This window comes from Vombatus ursinus, unplaced genomic scaffold (genome assembly GCF_900497805.2).
Source record: "Vombatus ursinus unplaced genomic scaffold, bare-nosed wombat genome assembly UNPS02014778.1, whole genome shotgun sequence".
Taxonomy (NCBI): Eukaryota; Metazoa; Chordata; class Mammalia; order Diprotodontia; family Vombatidae; genus Vombatus; species Vombatus ursinus.
In genome coordinates this window covers 5,238,891-5,255,696 of record NW_020954556.1, presented here as the reverse complement: position 1 = coordinate 5,255,696, position 16,806 = coordinate 5,238,891, and positions in this window count along the sequence as shown.

Sequence of the window (16,806 nt, the reverse complement as noted above, 5' to 3'; positions counted from 1 at the left end):
CTCTGAAAGGATACAGTAAGAAAATAGAAGATCAGAGAGAGAACTGATGAACTTTGAGTGCACATTGAAGCATACCTTTTTTTTATTTTCTTTCCTTTTTTTTTTTTTGTAATATGGCTAATATGGAAGTATGTCTTACATGACTTCACATATGTAATTGATATAATATTGCTTTCCTTCTCAATGGCTGGGGGAGGGGCTGAAGGGAGATAAATGAGAACTCAAATATGAAAGGTCACATCAATTTTTAAAAACGAAGAAGTATAGAAATTTCAACTACATAAATTTAAAAGCTTTTGCATGAACTAAAAGCGGTTAAAATAAGGTTAAGTTACTAATTGTGAAAAAATATTTTCCTCAAATATCTCATATATAAATCTAATAATCAAGACATAGAAAAGATTAACACATATGTAGGACAAAGATTCATTCCCTAATAAATAAATGGCAAAAAGAGACAGTTTTTCTAAAGAGAACTGAAAACTATCAACAACCATAGCTCCAAATCACTAAGAAGAAAAATCCAACTTGGAGCAGCTGTGTAAGTGTTCCTATTCTTTAACCTATATATCTCACTGCTAAGCATATGCCCCCAAGAAAATTAAATATGGAAAGATCTGAACTATGCCTGAATATTCATAGTAGTACTTTTTTGGCATCAAAGAACTAGAAACAAAGTGGACCAATTTAATGGAAATTGGCTAAAGAAATTGTGGCATGTGGATATAATGGAATGATTATTTCATTGTTAGAAAATGCCAAATATGATAAATTCTGAGAAACATGGGAAGAATTATGTGAAATAATGCAGATTCCCAAACAGATTTCCAAAACCAATATATACAAAGACTACAATAATGTGTAACACCGGGTTGCCAGCCACTAGGATCACAAAGATTTTGGAAGATCTTCCTGATATCACAGAAACTTTAGAAGATCTTCCCAGGACAATAGAGAATCCTGAGATAAGACTGCAGATACTCAAGGGAACTGCATTAGTTTTGTGCTTTCAGTGGTCTTCTGGAAGAAATCTCCACTTAATTGGGGGGAGGGGAAGGTTGCCATACGGAAGAGGCAATGAGGAGAAAATAAGACTCTAATGGATAAATGAGCAGACCAGGGGTCAAGAGGAGAAAAGAGAGAGATATGGCCAGAGTGGTTAGGGGTTGAGGCCAGTCGTTTTGGAACTTAGTGAGAGTGAAGTCCAGTTCACAAACAATTCCTTTCTTCCTCCTGCTTTTTTCTGAGCACTGTACTGGGGAAATTGCCACCCACAGTCTAGATTTTTTTCTTCTCTCTCTCTCCAGCAAATCCCCCTCAGAATGAGTAGGAAGAAAGCATAGAAGGGAGCTTCATCACAGCTTTATATTCCTTATTTAAATGTTCATTTTTGTTTCTATGTTAGTTAATACTGATAATAAATTACATGATCATTAACAGTAATTTTGACTAAGACTAAAAGTTTGAGGTACATGATTGAGAGAGTAAAAGCTAGTCTGTGGGAGGAGAATTTTCCCTGGTTTTACTCCAGGTTGGGAGTAAGGGAAGCAATTTGATTATAGAAAGTGTTTCTGCAATTTTGGTAATTTGCTGAGAATATTCCAGAGCATACCCTCTAGACTTCCTTTGAACCTGGGAAGACAGAGAAAGTAGCAGAGAGAGTTAGGGGTTGGTGGGGTTGTCCCAAGAAGTACAGAATCACATGCTCATATTCTTCTAGTTCTATAAATGTAAATGAAAAGAAGGCTAAAATAAAGCTGAATGTTGTATAAATGTAATGTTCAATCTTGGCTCTGGAGAAGAGATGAGGAAATGCACCTATCTCCTTTTGTCAGATACATGGGAGGCATTGGGTACAAAATGTTGCATAATTGGGTCAGATGCAGTTGTCGTAATTGTCCCCAGTTAGAGAGGAAAACATTACTATTAGCCGGGTGGTTGGAATAACAGCCCACTGGAAAAGGTAATTATCTCCTGTGTAGTTCTCAGAATTGTCTTGTGCTCTTATGACACAAAGAAATATAAGGAAATTCACAGGGCAGGGGTCAACCACATGTGTTCAAGAAAAATAAGATGAGATCACCAGATTCAATCTTTAACAATAAAAAGACATGCTTAGAAATGAGTGTTAGTCACACCTAGGTAAAGTAAGTCAGGAGAAGAAGATAAAGACCACCAATTTTTTCACTCATCATCCTTTACAACGTATCTTCTAAATACTTCAGCCACCTAAGCTATCAGCCACAATAAAACAAACAAATAACCCCAGTCTTATGCTTTGATGCTCACCCCTTTAGTTTTCAACTCTCTAGTCTCTCCAGAGCCATGGGTTTGAGGAAGGTGCCGATGGTGACACCATGCTACTGCTCCATATAGCTGAGGGAAGCACTACCCTCCCCCTCTTCCTCTCTCCCTGTTTCCTTTGTCTCAAAAACCTGCTATAGCTGAAAACTCCACCTTCTAGCTCTGATATTGCATAAGCTTCTTCTCTCCCCATACTGGGAACTAGTGCAACTCCCAAGGTCTTTAGTGATTTCGACCCCCTCACAAGGCATCCAAAAAGATTATTACTCTCATAAGAACATACCAGAAAGACTTTTACATTCCTAAGAACAAGATAGGAGGATATGGCTAGTTCAAAACAAAGACCTAGGAGTTTTACAGTAGTACAAGCTCAATATGAGCTAAAAGTATGATATGGCACCTAAGAAAGTTGATGTAATCTCAAGCTGTGTTGAAAAACATAGTGTCTGGGATAGGAAGGTAAGAGCTCTGCCACCCTCCAGAACAGTATCTAAAATTATGTTCCATCTTGGATATATATGTTGGGATAGAGACTGATGAGCTGAAGGGTATTCAAAGAAGGCCAACTAGTATGGTAAAAGGCCTCAAGATTGTGTCTTATGAGAATCGGTTAGAGGAACTAGGCATGTTTAGCCTAGAGTAGAAAAGGTGGGTAGCTAGGTGATGCAGTAGATAAAGTACTGGGTTGGAATCAGGAAAACTCATGTTCATGAATTCAAATCCAGCCTCAGACATTTACTAGCTGTGTGACCTTGGGCAAGTTACTTAACCCTGTTTGCCTCCGTTCCCTATCTGTAAAATGAGCTGTAGAAGGAAATGGCAAATCACTCCAGTATCTTTGCCAAGAAAATCCCAAATGGGGTCACAAAGAGTTGGGCACAACTGAACAACAACAGCAGAAAAGACATGGTGCCTGTCTTTGAATTTCTGAAGGGCTCTCATGTGGAAGAAGGATTAGACCTGTTCTATTTGTACCCTGAAGACAAACCAGAATCAATGAGTGAAGGTTGCAAAGGAGGCAAATTTAGGCTTAATATAAGTAAAGACTTCCTTAACAATTAGACCTGACTCAAAGCAAAATGTGCTAAGTGCTCCCTCCCTCTGGAGGTCTTCAAACTTCCAGAGCCTGAATCACCTCTTTCTTAGATTATGTGCAGGGGATTCATAGCCACTGAGATACCTTCCAACGTGGAGAATCTATAATTACGTCATCACCATCATCATCATCGTCATCGTTGTTAATGGTCTCTATTTTGGAATCTGACTCTAATAACCTCTCTGACTTATATGGTCTTTAAGAATTTCTGTGACCAAAAATTTCATTACCCTGCAATGAATCTTTCTGAATTGAATTTAGCCTAGTCTTCACACCACAGACCTTAAGCCTGTCACTAGGCTTATAACTGAAAGCTATCCACCTTGATAATGTAATAGCTAACATGACTATGGTGCTTTAAGGATTGTAGATCCCTTTATATATATTATCTTATGCAATTCTCCCAACTCAGCATAGGAGATGCTATTATCATTTCCCTTTTACAGATGAGAAAATTGAGGATGAGAGAGGTTGTGACTGATCTAGAATTACATAGCTAGTGTCTAAGGTGTGATTTGAACCTCAGGTGTTCCTGATTCTAAGTCTAGTGTTCTTTCTACTCTGTTACTTAGCTGCCTCTCTAAAAATGATCAGACAGTTCAAATCTGGCCTCAGACCAAACACTTGACACTTACTAGCTGTGTGACCTTGGGCAAATCACTTAACCCCAATTGCCTAGAAGAAAAATAAATAAATAAAAAATAAATAAAAATGACCAGAGCTTATTTTCCACTGGCATAGTCTCCAAAATTTAAGATTATTTGCATGCCAAGATTAATCATCAGAGTAGTACTTTAATGGAGGTAAAAATTATGCAATTAATGAAATTCTTCAAAAACTGCACTAATTAGCGTAAATATAAGAAAAGATCTTTCTGAATAATAAATTTTTAAGGAAATAAACTTTTATTATTTTCAATGTTTCTTGATGCGGTAACAGAACTAGCAAGTTGTATTTGAGTGCTGCTAAGCAAAAACTCAGATGGACCTACTTTAATAAACAGATAAGAATTTATTATATTGTTTACATGCAAATAGCATTGCTAAATCGGTTTGAAGTATTTGAAAATGGCTCTGTTTAAGTCGGGAAGGTATTCCTTTGGAGTATATACCATATTTAGCAAACCTGCCAACCATAGTGTAAAAAAAACTTCAGTTTAGTTCCACCTGAGGAGCTCAACCACATAGGTTTACTCTAGGTTAATTCATTTGTAACACCGAACTCGGTTTTGAAAACAAGACTTTATAAACAAAAGGTTACTCATCTGAGTGAGCAATTCTAGTTAAAAATCCACATTATTTTTCAGTTGAAAAAACATTTTTTTAAAAATTCTCCTTCTTCCTCTCTTGCTCAGCCTGGACGTGAAGTGGCCAAAGATTCAATTCTGTTGCTGCTTGGTCCCCTTTGTAGGTCAAGTGACTACAGGCCAATTCACTCCTTCTTAGGCAGCGTGGTGGCCCTTGCTCTTGGAGCTCACCATCTTGCTGTCAGGTTTAGTGTGGATCCAAATTGATATTAACCCCACTGCAGCCCAGAACTTCAAAACTCAAGGGACCAGTAGGGGCCTCAGCCTCCCCTAGTAGCAAGGATTATGTTACCACTCCTGACTCAACTGGATTTCTTACTGCAAGTATTTTTTTAAACATAAATTATAGGGTACATATGGATACATAAGTAATCTCTACCTTTTTTTACTGGTTCTTCCAACCATTGCACTACATTTTCATCTGATTTTTCATTTTGTATTTGGGAAATTGTGGATGCTAATAACTGTAAATATAAGGTAGTATTAAAGTAATTTTAATGACAAGAATATAATTTATTGGGCGACATGTATAGTCATTATGGTTAGTTTCAGTGAGCATAATAATATCATAAGTAAGTCAAAATTTCAGTTATGTTACATCTAGAAGGATGCACTTAACAAATAAAAGCAAGCATAATACACACACACACACACACACACACATATATATATATACATCTTGCCCATATATACATATACACTAGATATAAGTATAACCTGAAAATATTTAAGTAAAAGGAAGACTTTTATAAACCAATGCAGAGCAAAGAAGTAGAATCAAGAGAACAATTACACAATGACCACAATATGTAAAGGAGAAAACAACTTTAGAAAACATTAGAATTTATATTAATGCAGTGACCAGTATTGATTCCAGGTGCCTGGTGAAGAGCCATATTTTCTTCGTCTTTAGAGAGAGAGAGAGTAGAATACAAATACAGAACAACGCACACATCATCAAACACAGTAGATCAATTTGTTTTGCTTAAATGATTCTTTTTTTAAAAAGGGAGACTTGGTTAGGAAATTTAAATTCTAGAGGACCTGGGTTCCAAGATCTGTGGCCTTGAGCAAGTCACAACCTCTAGACCTCAGTTGCTTCATCTGTAAAATAATGGGATTGAACATTACATGTTAGATGTAACCCCAAACTTCCAAGCCTGAGTCATCTTGTGTATCACTGAATCATGCAGAAAGAGACTCCTAAATGGTAGCGTGAATGCTGACCTAGTGCTCAAATGAGAGGGGGATTTGATGAGACAGTTGCTTTAGGGAAGATTTACATGGTTCCAGATTCTCTTTGGGAAAGATGCATGGAGACTGAGAAAGACTTTGGATACTGCAGACCTTGAAGTGAAAGATCTCAGATCAAACCAAGAAAGAGACCCCAATCTCATCCAAAGGGAAATTCTTTCTCCAAAGTCTCTAGGGAAGCAAGCTGGTAAACAGGGACAAGTTGAGGCACTAGCCCCCCCTTCACATCTGCAGCTTTCTGTCTTTCTATATGTGTCTCCCAAAGAGAGTTCACATTCATGTCTCTCTGAAGGGGCTCTGACACTTACTTTACCCCTCAGCATCTCAACCTGTAGGTGTTTCCTTCTGCATGTGAAACAGTAGACAAAGTGCTCCAGGTTTGGAAACCTGAATTACATTCAAGATCTCCGAGTATCTTGTGGTTCTAAAAGCCCTTGGATTATCACTGGTTCCATGAAGTCCTTCTTATTGTTATGGTACAGGACCCTTAGTGTTTTCTATAGTCCTATCTTACACACATGAACTTCATTTTACAATAAATTTAGGGACAAAAATATGTGCCTAAAACATTCTGTATGAGTTAAATGGTTATATATTGAATCGTATTTTCCACGTAGTAAGGTGCTGGTTATCTATTTATCCTTGGCCTGCTGTTGCTTTGGGACACTAAATGCTCCCCATAGCTCATTTCATCTAACAGCACATTTTTGGTAACACTTCATTCATTCAACAAATATTTATTGAACACCTACCTGCAATGTACAAGGTGAAATAAATGAAAAACCCCAAGACACAGATCTTCTGGGTAATTAATAATCAACTTATTAATTAGGTTAATCGGCAATCAATAAATTCATGGTCAGTTATTTCTCTCAGTAACCAAAGTCAACCCATGGAGAGCCTGAAAGCCTTAAATACTTCTTGAAAGGGAATGACAAATGAAAATTAACCCTGTTTTGTGGACATTTAATGAGGACATGAACTAGAAGTCTTCAGCTCCTCCTATTGAGAATGTGGCTTGATCATGAGACTCAGCGGTCTCCGACAGTCTGGACAGGGGAATCTATCTCTATCCAGACCACTCTGGTTGGTTTTGGTTACCCTTAACTCTAATGGAGGGGTATAAGGACAGGAGCTCTTCTCCCTAGGCTAAGAACTCAGCCAGACTGGATTCTGTTTATACTCTAAATAGAAGTTAGGTCTCCTAGTTGGGTGGGGTCTTGCCCAATATTGAAGAGCATGTTTCTTGAAGGCTAGCGGGTAATCTCTTCAATCAGATATATCATTCAGAGACTGACTTTTTACAGGAACTGGGCTTAATGAGGAAATTGAGAAAATCCTAGATCCCAATTTAATAATTGGTTATTAATATAATAGTAAAATCACAATTCCTCTCAAAGGCACTGAGGATGCAAAGACAAAACTAAAAATAGTCCCTGTCCTCAAGGAGCTTACACTCCACTGGGCAGATAACTAAGTACCAGATAATGTGTGGGAAAGAATACTGATGACTGGAGATGACTTCCCATAGCAGGTGACTCCTGGAAGGAAGATGAGAATTCAGAAGCTAAGAGCAGGCCTGTATGCCTGTAGTTTGGTGGGTTTTGGCAGATCTGGGACTTGGGCTTAGGGAAAAGATATGATGTTACACAACACCGATGGTCTAGTGATTCTATAATTATAAAGTGGTAGAAAACTAGGACCCAATGAAGTAGGAATTCAAACAATACCCGTTAATTAAGAGCTCTAACTGGGGCTGCTCCTCTTTCTTGTGTGTAGGAATCTAATTACTTCTAGAAACTTAGTTTTCTTCCTTTCTGTAAACTGTTTGTTAATTAGGTGCCTTTTCGTCTCTCACTCACACCCAACTTCAGGAATAATGTGAAAGCTGAAAAAGACAGGCCTTTTATCTTTTATGACTCTTCTATTTTTTTAAGTTTCTCTTTCTCCTATTCCCCTTTCTCTACCAGTAGTGTGGAGTCTAGCCCCCAAGGATTTTTTTAAATCAATAATTATTGAGCTGGGTTAGGAACTCAGGGAGCACAAACAAATGCACTGTGTGGTTGGGATTTCTTTGTGATTTTCTATGACTATACTTAAAGAACCTAAATTTGTTTGATAACTACAGTTCATTAAACTGCCTGAACACAAGACCAAAGAAATAAGTAAATATAAAACCATAGTTACATAAAGACTTTTCAAAATGTCTCAAATTTTGCTTTTAATGTGGTATAGTGGTCACAGTGCTGGACTTGGAGTCAGGAAGACCAGTGTTTGAATTGTCTCAGGGACTGACTAGCTCTGTTACCCTGGATCAATCATTTAACTTCTTTGTCCTTCTCTAGATTTGAAAAGAAACTGCCCAGAAAGAACGATATGCCTTGTCTTAATTTCAGATTTTCAAGTATCAGTCTACTTTTCTCCACTTCCTCTTCCTGTGGCTTTGATGTTTCAAAGTGTTGTGGGCATTTCTGAGGCTGTCTGCAAGGAGATCTCTTCCTAGCTCTGATTTAAACAGTTCACTCTCCAAACTATGTTCAGCCTCTGAGTTGCCTAAGGTCTTGTACTTGAGGCAGTCACTGCGGTCCATTCCTGCAATGCTGAAAACTGGGGACTTTAAAAGAAACACAGAAACGTATTTCTTTCTGTGGATGCCCAGGAGACTTGCAGGACTAACTCTGGATTTTTTTTTTTTAACCAAACCTGTGATTTCATTGGCATAAGGAGCTCCTAGGGAAGAAATCACCTCCACCAAAGTAAATCAGCCTGTGGTCTCTAGTTCATGGTCTTAGAGAAGTGCTTTGGGTCACTGAGAGGTAGTACAGTGTGTGTGTCAAATGTGGGGTTTGACTCTGAGGCCCTCTCTAACCCCTATAACATGCTGTCACTCAGCTCCAGATTATAAGAATTCAATAACCACTTATGAGTTGCTAACCCTATGCTAGGTAGTAGGGACAAACCAGTCCCTGCTGATAATGAACTGATATTGTATCTGAAGAAACAATATGCACACATAAGCAGATATAAAATATTTACCAGGTAATTTGTGGGTGTGGGGGGAGTGGAGTACTGGGGAGATCAAAAAAGGCCTTATGTAGGAGGTGTGGCAGTTTTGAGCTGAGTTTTCTTTGAAGGAAAGCAAGGATTCTGAGAAGAGGTGAGGAGGGAATATATTCCAGACATGGCGCCATGAACGTTGTATGTGAGGAATAGCACGAAGGCCACTTTGGCCAGATCAAACAGGACATGAAAGGGAGTGGTTGCAAGACTGGAAAGGTAGGTGAGAGCTGGATGGTAAAGGGCTTTAAATGCAGAGTAGTTTGTATTTTATCCTAAAGGCAATACGGAATTGGAGCTTTTTTGAACAAGAGACCAACATGGTCAAACCTGTGTTTTCATTTTTTCCCTCACAACAACCCTTTGAGGTAGCTAGACCAGGTATTCTCAATATCACTTTGGCAGCTGTGCAGAAGGCAGATGGTTTAGAGAGGGGAGAAACTTGAGGTGAGGAGGCTAATTAGAAATCTATGGCAATAGTTAAAGTGAGAGGTGAGCAGAGCCTCAACTAGGCTGCTAGGTCTTTGAGTGGCCATTTTCGCTTTTTGGTTCCTCGTTTTACTGAGGAAGAAAGTGATGTACAGAAAAATTAACTAGTTTACTAGGTTACTAGATACTGGATGAGGCAGCTACGTGGCTCAGTGGATAGAACTCTGGGCCTGGAGTCAGGAAGAGTTCAAATCCACCTCCTACACTTCCTCGCTATGTGACCCTGGGCTAGTCACTTAACCTCTGTTTGCCTTAATTCACAGGAGAAGAAAATGGCAAACCACTCCAGTGTCTTTGCCAAGAAAACCCATTGACTGTACTGGTATGCTACAATCCGCTGGGTCACAAAGAGTCTGATATGACTGAACAACAACAAAAGATACTAATCTTATCTGAATAGATAGTTAACTACTAAGTATCTAGTAAGTGGCAGAATTTGAACTCAGGTCTGTCTGACTGTCCAGTACCCTAACCACTACACATTCATTCCATTCTTAGGCCTAATCACTTCTCATTGCCACCAAGTCTCAGTGATACCTATGAGGCCAAAGTTTCCTCATTTTGTTGGTATCCCTACTTTGTCTTATTTGTTACTCATACTTTGTACATTTGTGCATAAACATCTGAGGCCTTGGGTAGTATTGCTGGCTCCTTTCTTGGATTTTGTTTTCCTTTTTTTCTTAATAGTATTTTATTTTTTCCCAATTACATGTAAAAATAGTTTTCAACATTCATTTCTGTAAAATTTTGAGCTCCAAATTTTTCTCCCTCCCCAAGACAGCAAGCAATCTGATATAGGCTCTACATATACATTTATATTAAATATATTTTCATATTAGTCGTGTTGTAAAGAATAATTAGAACAAATGGGAGAGACCATGAGAAAGAAGAAACAAAAAAGAGAGAGAGAGCAAATAGTATGCTTCAGTCTCCATTCAGACTCCAAAGTTCTTTTTCTGGATGTGGATAGCATTTTCCATGATGAGTCTTCTGGAGTTGTCTTAGATCCTTGCATTGCTGAGAAGAGCTAAGTCTATCATAGTTGATCAGCACACAATGATGCTGTTACTGTGTACAGTGTTCTCCTGGTTCTGCTCACTTCACTCAGCATCAATTTATGTAAGTCTTTCCAGGTTTTTCTGAAATCCACGTGCTCATCGTTTCTTACGGAACAATAGTATTCCATCACAATCATATACCACAACTTGTTCATCCATTCCCCAATTGATGGGCATCCCTTCAATTTCCAATTCTTTGCCACCACAGAAAGAGCTGCTATAAATATTTTTGTACATGTGGGTCCTTTTTGGATTTTGTTTTCTAGGAACTTCTGGGCATCTTTGTTGCTATTCTTCTTCCTACAGCACAGGTATGCTTGCGACATCTTGACTGATAGTTACATGAGGGCAGTCTTACTCCTTTCCTCCCTGTGCAGTTTAAAATCTTTTTGATAAAGTTTGCAAAGGCACTTATAACAAACAGCCTTTTTTAGCCTGTTAGTTCCCTGGCCAAAAGCCTGTCATTTCTGTATTTTAAATGATGGTCTAGAAATTCAAGACCTATTTTCCAATTCCATCTTTTTAGTCAGCTATTCATTTTGCAATTCTCTCTCTTCTGAAGTTTTTGCCTTCAGTCATCAGCAATGAAGAAAACAGTACTTATGCCCCACAGACTTTAAATTTTCAAATATAGGTTCCTTACCCCACTTGTAACAAAAACAAAACAAACCATAGTTAAGCAAAAACAACTGGTATAGTGACTGACAATATATGCAACATTCTCTTTCTATGGTCTCCCACCTCTCTGCCAAGAGGAGAGGGTGTACGTTTCATTATCTGCTTTCCAGGACCAAGACTGGTCAATGTAATTACTCATAATTTGCTTTCATTTAATAATTCTTTTAGTTTCCATTATAATCATTGTGTATATTGCTTGCTCCGCTCTGTATCACTTCATACATATTCTTCCATTTCTCTGAATTCCTCGTATTCCATTGGGATCATAAGATCCTAGCTGGAAGGAACCTCAGACACCATCTGGTTCAAGCCCTTTTTACAGGAATTTGAAGAAAATGAGGACCAGGCCATTGCCCGCATTTGTCATTTCTTACATACAGCAATATATTCCATCATATTCCTACTCTGGGAAGCTAGGCGGAGCAGTGGATAGAGCAAGAGGCTTGGAGTCAGGAATACTCATCTTCCTGAGTTCAAATCTAGCCTCAGGCACTTACTAGTTGTGTGACTCCGGGTAAGTCACTTAACCCTGTTTGCCTCACTTCCCTCACCTGTAAAATGAGCTGGAGGGGCAGCTAGGTGGCGCAGCGGATAGAGCACCGGCCCTGAAGTCAGGAGGACCTGAGTTCAAATCCGGCCTCAGACAAACACTTGACATGTACTAGCTGTGTGACCTTGGGCAAGTCACTTAACCCCAATTGCCTCACTTAAAAAAAAAAAAGAAAAGAAAATTAAAATGAGCTAGACAAGGCAATGGCAAACCACCCCAGTATCTTTGCCAAGAAAACCCCAAATGGGGCCATGAAGAGCCAGACATGACCGAAACGACTGAACAATAGCAGCAATTCATGCTCTGTGCTATAGATTTTTCAGCTATCTCCCAAACTGTGGTTACTCACTTGGCTTGTACTTCTTTGCTCATGAGAAAAAAAAAAAAAGAAGAATATTTTGGTATCTGCCTGGCCTCCTTGGATGTATATCCGGTAAAGCAATCCTTGAGTATGTGCTTCATATTGTCATTGCTGGGTCACCTAAGGTCTTTACTTTCTTGCCCAAGACTTCATAACCCTTAGCAATGCCATTTGTGTCCAATATACCTAGGGCAGCTAACCAGTCATCAGGTTAAATATTCTAGTTCAGGCCTGGGCTTTTTTTCGTTAGGTTATTGTGATACCCTCTTATCTAGTTTCCCTGCCTCCAGTTATAGATTATAGATCCAACCTTTAAACCATTGCCTAAACAGTCTACATAAACACAGCTCTGACCATGTCATTCTTCTACTCAAGAATCAATCTTTAGCAGGTCCTCATTGCCCACTGAATAAAATATAAATTTCTTATCTTGGCAGTGAGGACGTTATCTTCTGCCATTCTCTATGCTACTCTCTATCCCCCTTCTCATTTTGCCCACTCTTGCTTCTTTACCTTTATTCATGTCATCCCTGTGACTGGGGTAGATCTCCCCTTTCCTGTCCTATTATCTTTTGTAAAAATCCCCCAAACCAGTTTACATTCCACCTTCTCTATGAAACCATCCCCAATAAATCCCAGCCCCACTCTGCTAAAAGTGGTCTCTCTATGTAAAAACTCCTCGTGGCATTTCCATAGATCTTTTCTGTGCATTTATCTCACTGTTACAACATGGTTAATTTTTCAGCATACCTCCCTGCCTTTAGAATAACAGGATCCATCTTTGACTTTCCCCAGCCTTTCACAGTGCTCTGCGTAGAGTGGACACTTGAACAAATGTTTGTTGTACAAAGGACATTAGGAAAACCCAATATAGGCATACATTACCTAATGTGGGAAAGACATGTACTAAAGCAGAGGCAAGCTGACTACCCCTCTGAGGATTGTCATTGCTATTTCAATACAGTAGGTTTCCTAGGAAATCCCTAATATAGTAAATTAAGTAGTGGAACAAATTGTGAGATGTCTGAGTGGTTCTTACTTTGGATTGCTGCTGCCCCAGTTTCAGGGCTCCTTAGCTGGGCCAGAAATAGTCACCCAGCAGCTTGCTTCCCCTGGCATTTCATTCAATTAATAGTGTCTTTGGGTGTGTTTTGTTAAGATAAGTCTCTGCTAAAATAGGAAATGGATCTCAAACCACTCAGAAGGCTGGCTCAACAATGTCGTTATCTGTTCTGAGAGTTCTTCAGGTATGGATAGTTGTGAAAGTCTGCAAGCATCAACAAGGTCATATTTTCATGGCCTCTTGTAAATTGACACAACATAGCTACACTGAGTATATGTGAAAGATACTGTAATGTTTACTGACAATACTTCAAAGAGATTTTGGTTCAACCAGATCACTATCCTATAAGAATCAATAGCCTGATGTAAGCCTGATGTGTGTGTGTGTGTGTGTGTGTGTGTGTGTGCAAAGCTTCTATGAGTCTTTAATGCGTCACAGGACCCAGGAGGGGTTGGATATATCAAGGAATGCAACATAGCTATGGAATGCTAGAAACTGAGAGCAGCCCCTTGGCATGAAGCAAAATAGAGATTTCTTGGGGGTGAAAGTGCTATGCAAGCCATAAGCCATAAGACTGCATCTCTTGCATTGCCAAGCTGGTAAGTAGCTTGAGTATCAGTCAACTCAAAAAGGACCACCGGTTTCCACACATTCACAGTCATTATGGCCACATAATTGTGGAAAACTTGTTACACTAGAGATAGTTTCTACTTTTGGCCAATGGGTCACACAAAAGTTTCAAAATGAAAAACTGAGACATTAAATGCCGTAAACTTGGTTATTGATCTGAAGTTTCTACATTCTGATAGACTGATTTACCAGGCTTCTATTTGGAATGAATTGGTTTAAATCTCAGTGGCGGAATAATTTCAAAAATGCAGTCCCTGTTGAGTTAGAATGTGCCGATAGCTATGGACAATGAACCACATAATCTCAGAGTTTGAAGGGCACGAAGTATAACCCTAACCCAAAGAAGGAACTCCTTCCATGGTAGACCTAGAAAGCAGTAGTCATTCAGCTTCTGTGTCAAGACTTCAGAGACAGGAAGCTCACTACCTCATGAAGCAGCCTATTCCACTTTTAGACAGTTCTAATTGTTAAAAAAGTTTTTCCCTAGGTCAAACAAAATTTTGCTTCTCTGTAACTTCCATTCACTGGAACCTTGTTTTATCCAAACCCCCCCCTCCAAAAAACCCCCCAAAACACTAAGGAACTAGCAAATACTAACTATGAAGGCACTTACCATACTTAGAACAAACTGCATATGCTAAAGTCCTTCCCAGTTCGTAAAGCTATGGAACCACACGTCTAACTCTGAAATGTAAGGTGGGCCTATATGTAAAAATAAATAGCACTTCCATTTCCTTCCAAGCCCATCTTTTTCAGGCCCATTTCCAATGGCTACAGAAAGGGAATTCCTAGGTTTTCAGTGGAAACGCCTCTCCCTTGTCACTGTTTACAAGGAAATGAAAACCATCCCAGGTATGATCTCATCTGGGTGGGCAAACATGGGTAAGAATGATCTTCAGGATGGGAGCTTAAGGGAAAAAATACGTGACTCTCAATACTTCAAAGTCTGACTCGTCTTTCTGTTTTTAAGGTGGGTTTGTGTGAGGGATCTGACGTGGATCTCTTCATACACAGGGAAAGAAGCCAAGTATAAGCTTGTCATGGTTGCTGAGGTGTTCTTATGCTAGCTGCCATGCTGAATTATGGGTAGAGTCAGGCAGTGCACATCCCAGAATATCCCTGACAAAGTTCCCAGACTTCTAAGATCAACACATCCTGGGGAAAGGAAATGGTTTGGAAGCTGGTATCAAGGCTAAAGCTGTCATTGGCTTTGTGATGCAGAAGCATCCCCACTGAGTCTCTTGGGCATAGGGAGGAAAGGAAGCACGGAAGAAGAAAGGGAGAAAGGGAGGGACAGAGGGAGGGAGGAAGGAAGAGAGGCAGGGGGGGAGGGAAGGATGGATGGAGGGAGGGAGAAAGTAAAGGAGGGTTGGATGGAGGGAGAGAGGGAGAAAATAACGGAGGGAGGGAGGGAAGAAGGGAAGCAGAGAGGGAGGAAGGAAATAAGCACTTACATAGCACCTAATATGTTCCAGGGACCATCTCCAATTGTCTTGATCTATATATCTTGCCACTGGACCGAGATGGCTGTGGAGGAGAAAGTGAGACTGGTGACCTGGCACAGCCCTGCCTCACTTAAATCCAATTCACTTGCAAGTGATGGCATCACCTTCCTGATGTCATGATCCTCTCCGAGAATGAAGGACAAACAACAATTACGTGCCAGGCTCTTTGCTAAGTGCTTTTTACAAATATTATCTCATTTAATCCTCACAACAACTCTGGGAGGTAGGTGTTATTATTATCCCTGTTTTATAGTTGAGGAAATAGAGGCAGAGACTAAATGACTTGCCTAGGGTCATCTGGCTCCTGGTATCTGAGGCTGGATTTGAACTCGAGTCTTCCTGACTGCTATCTTCTGCTCCACCAGCTGCCTCATCCCTCCAGTGGAGCACGAGGCACCAACACTGACAAAGTCATTGTGAAGTATTGAAGTCTCTCTTTCTGTAGAGGGCTTGCCCTGATAGGAAAGGACTTGCTTTCTCATCAAGTTGTGGCGCTGATTGGAGAAGAGCAAGGAATCCGGGAAGCCACCTGTGAGGATGGCTGCATGTTTCTGCCGTGGGATGGTGTCAATTAGGAACATTTTGGTTAGGCTTAGAAAATGAAGCAGGTAGCTGATCGAGTGACAAAAGTATCAGAGCCAAGCCACTCTGTCAATGCTAAGTCGAGGAAGATGAGGTATGCAGGAACTAGAGGAAGGGAGTGAGCAAAACCGTCGGAGGAAGCTAGCAGAAAGGAGAAATAGATGAAGTCTTCACTGAGGTTCCCAAATCCACTCCCTTTCCTGGAATTTCCCCCATTTGTGTCATGAGCTCGTTTGTGTGGAAGAGAGTTCTACTATCTGTACTTATCCCCTCGCTAGTCGGGACTTGTGGTTAAGTTGCAATCCCGTCCTTCATATGTTATAATAAATATGGTTTCTATCCAAATATTTATTAGGTACTTATCACTTAAAGAGGCAGCTAGGTGGTATAGTAGATAGAGTGTTGGACCTGGAGTCAAAAAGACCTGTGTTCAAATCCCATCTCAAACATTTACTGGCTATATGACCCTGGACAAGTCAATTAATTGCTCTGAGCCTCAGTTTCCTCATCTATAAAATGGGGGCAATTATAGCACCTATCACCCAGAGTTGTTAGGAGTATCAGTGAAGTGCATTGTGAACCTTAAAGTGCTATATATAAATACTAAAGAGGAAGAGGGACTAGAATACCCCTAGGAGAAAGTGGGAAATAGATCATTCAGAGGTTCTTAGAAAGACACTTCTGGGGCAGCTGGTGGCGCAATGGATAGAGCACCGGGCCTGGATTCAGGAGGACTTGAGTTCATATCTGGCCTCAGACACATAACACTTACTAGCTGTATGACTCTGGGCAAGTCACTTAACCCCATTGCCTAGCTAAAATAAAAAAAGAAAGAAAGAAAGAAAGAAAGAAAGAAAGAAAGAAAGAAAGAAA